Source organism: Herpailurus yagouaroundi, unplaced genomic scaffold, assembly GCF_014898765.1.
Source record: "Herpailurus yagouaroundi ecotype Mexico unplaced genomic scaffold, PumYag 67032, whole genome shotgun sequence".
NCBI lineage: Eukaryota > Metazoa > Chordata > Mammalia > Carnivora > Felidae > Herpailurus > Herpailurus yagouaroundi.
Genome location: NW_024419889.1, coordinates 1 through 3276, shown reverse-complemented (window position 1 = coordinate 3276; position 3276 = coordinate 1).

Sequence of the window (3276 nt, the reverse complement as noted above, 5' to 3'; positions counted from 1 at the left end):
GGGAGAGAGAGAATCCCAAGGAGGCTCCACACCATCAGTGCAGAGCCTGATGTGAGCCTTGGACTCACAAACTGTGAGGTCATGACCTGAGCCAAAATCAAGAGTTGGATGCCTGAAAGATGAGCCACCCAGGCGCCCCCGAGCATCCAACTCTTGATGTCGGCTCAGGTCATGACCCCGGGAGTTATGGGATTGAGCCCTGAGTCGGGCTCTGTGCTGGGCATGGAACCTGCTTCCGATCGTCTCTCTCCCTCAAAGTAAATAAATAAATAAACAGATAAATAAAATAAAAATGAAGTGATATTCACAGAACATAAAGTTAACCATTTTTAAATTTTTATAAATTAAAAAAGAATTTTCAAATGTTTATTTTTGGGAGAGAGAGAGAGACAGAGAGACAGAGCATGAGCGGAGGAAGGGTAGAGAGAGAGGGAGACACAGAATCCGAAGCAGGCTCCAGGCTCTGAGCTGTGAGCCCAGAGCCCGACGTGGGGCTCAAACCCATGAACGGTGAGATCATGACCTCAGCTGAGGTCCGAGGCTTAACCGATTGAGTCACCCAGGCGCCTCCATAATTTTTTGTAAAGTAAACAATTCAGGGGCCTTTAGTGCATTCTTAACAGTGTGCAAGCACCACCTCTATCTGGTTCTAGAACATTCCATCATCCCACAGTCCAAGCTAGACTCCTGTTCTAGAACCCTCCTCAAGTCTGTCTTCCCGCCCCGTGGCCGTGCTCCCCTCAGGACCACTAGCTCCCAGCCCAGGGCCCACGAGCCTCAGACTCAGTCCTGCCTTTGGTTTCCGTCCCAGGTGCTGCAGGCCCTTGGGGGGGGGGGGGGGGGGGGGGGGAACGGCTCAGCCTTTCCAGGACCTTGCTGCCCATCTATGAGGTCAGTGGTGGCCTCTTGTTGTCCCATGTCGTGTCCCCTGAGCCTCTGGTTTCCAGATGATTCCAGTGAAGATGTGCTCATCTTGCCCCTTTGTTCTTTACTGGGGTCACTTGCCCCGCAAAGCGCAGTGGAAACCTGTTTGTTGTCTCCTGGTCTGTTCAGGTCCCCAGGCCAGGAGCACCTCTGACCACAAGACAAGTCCTCCTGGGGCTGGAACTGAGAAACGCAGAAGGTCCCCAGGGAGAAAGGCAGACACACCGTGTCCTCGCACGTGGGGTGACGCAGACGGACGAGGGGAGCCCAAGAGCTGGACAAAACAGTGGAGCCACACGGGACGGCCCAGGGACAGCCATTTCTGGGCAGGCTCCCGTGGGGAAGCTTGTGAGGAGGTGGGAGCCAGAGCCCATGGCAGGGTTGGGGTCAGGGAGCCAGCACGGGGGCCCCCGAGGACTCTGTGTACCTCCTGCTCAAGTCACATCAACAGGAGCGCTAGCAGAACCGGTGAGGCTGGTATTTTCCAGAGCGCCTCCACACTTACAGTCATTTGGCCTCCACAAAAATCTCCGGAAACGACCCATGCCCATGCGACACGTGAATCCCCGTGAAGACACGTTCAGCAACTCAGGACATCTCATGCCAAAGGAGGCTATCATCGTCTATCGGGTTTTTGTTTTGTTTTGTTTTGTTTTTGGAAAAAATAGCAAATCACAGCACACATCAGCCGAGTTTCGGGCTTTCTGCAATTTTATACTTAAATTTATCTGCACTCCGTTTGAGATAGTTCAGAAGTCACAAAAGCATTGCTAGACCATTTTGTTCCTGAGTTTTGCTAATTCGTTTCAAAAGAGGTACAACAGCGTGAACGCGGAGCCCTATTCTGATCTGCAGCCACCAAAGAATGACAAAGACACAGGAGAGGAGAGCAGAGGGAGGCTGCTGGGCGCAGCACGAGCAGGGCCAAAGCTCTTTCACTTCTTACCTTCGGAAAAGCACTTCGAAGTCTATTTCAGCGTGCACGTGCTACCGGTGTTTAAACGTTTTCCCCTCAAGAGCAGCAGCTGGCAGTCAGGACATACGTGTGCCGCGTGTGGCCCCAGATGCCGGCAGGTGTGACGTGTGAACTTGTGGGTTCCCTGCACGGCCCGCACGGCGGATGGGGAGTGCGGGCGAAGCCTTCTGGGGTGGCCTCCGTGCGTTCCGGGGGCCGCTGAGGCCGCCGGCCTGGCAGCTCCTGCCAGCACCTCCCAGACCCCCAGGCCCTGGAGGCCACCGAACTTACGGAACATTCAGAAACAGCTCTTACGAGGTCGCCAAGTATCTCCCTGACGCAACCCAAGACCCACCTTTTAGTCCTAGAAGACTGAACACACAGACGGACAATGGCCGGACCGTCTTTGAAAGTGGGACTCAGCCCCCGGGTCGCAGCAGCCAACCCGGAAGCCAACTGCCATCTCTCAGCTGGCCCTCAGGGACCAGCACTGGGCCAGCGGCTGCAGTGTCCTCAAGTCAGGACCAGCCCGCGAAGCCAATGATGCCCCCTGAGCAACCATGGGAAACCCGTACCGGTCCGCTATGGCTGCATAACAAACACCGTGAGCGGGGTGGGTTCACGGTCCTGGAGCCTGGAGGTCCAGATCCAGGTGTGGGTGGGGCTGTCCCTTCCGGGGCCCTTCTCCTGGGGTGTGGACACATCTCCCTGCGTCATGCTTACACACCGGGCCGCGTTCCTTTCTGCTGACCCCTGGGCCTCTGTTCTCCTGATCCGTAAGCTCCATGAGCCAGCGCTCGAGGGACAGTGGAAGGGCTGTGGGAACTCTTTTATATTTATATATATGAAGATTTTTGAGAGAGAGAGAGAGAGACAGTGCAAGCAGGGGAGGGGCAAGAGAGGGGGACAGAGGATCTGAAGTGGGCTCTGTGCTGACAGCAGTCTGACACGGGGCTCGAACTCGCGAGCCACAAGATCATGACCTGAGCTAAAGTCAACTGACTGAACCACCCAGGCGCCCCTGTGTGAACTCTTTCTGTCCCCTCACTGCAGGTCAAGGCTCTCAGATGCCCCTAAGCACATGTTCCAGAGAAATGACACTAGACAACGGAGTCGGATAAACATTCCCGAAAATAAATGGGCAAACCTGCAGCCACGGTATCAGTCTTGAAAGTCTTGCCTCCATATTACATCAAATGTAAAGAATATGAGTAATACAACTATACGAAAGCTGGATTTAAATCACAACTTGAATATTTAAGAATTTAAAACTTGCCATGTTTTTTTGTACTTTGAACGGGGCAAAAAAACCCTTTATGGTCTCTGATTTCTCATGGGCCCTTGAAAAGTTCACAGGCCGTTTATAAAACTGGGCCTCGGGGCGCCTGGGTGGCGCA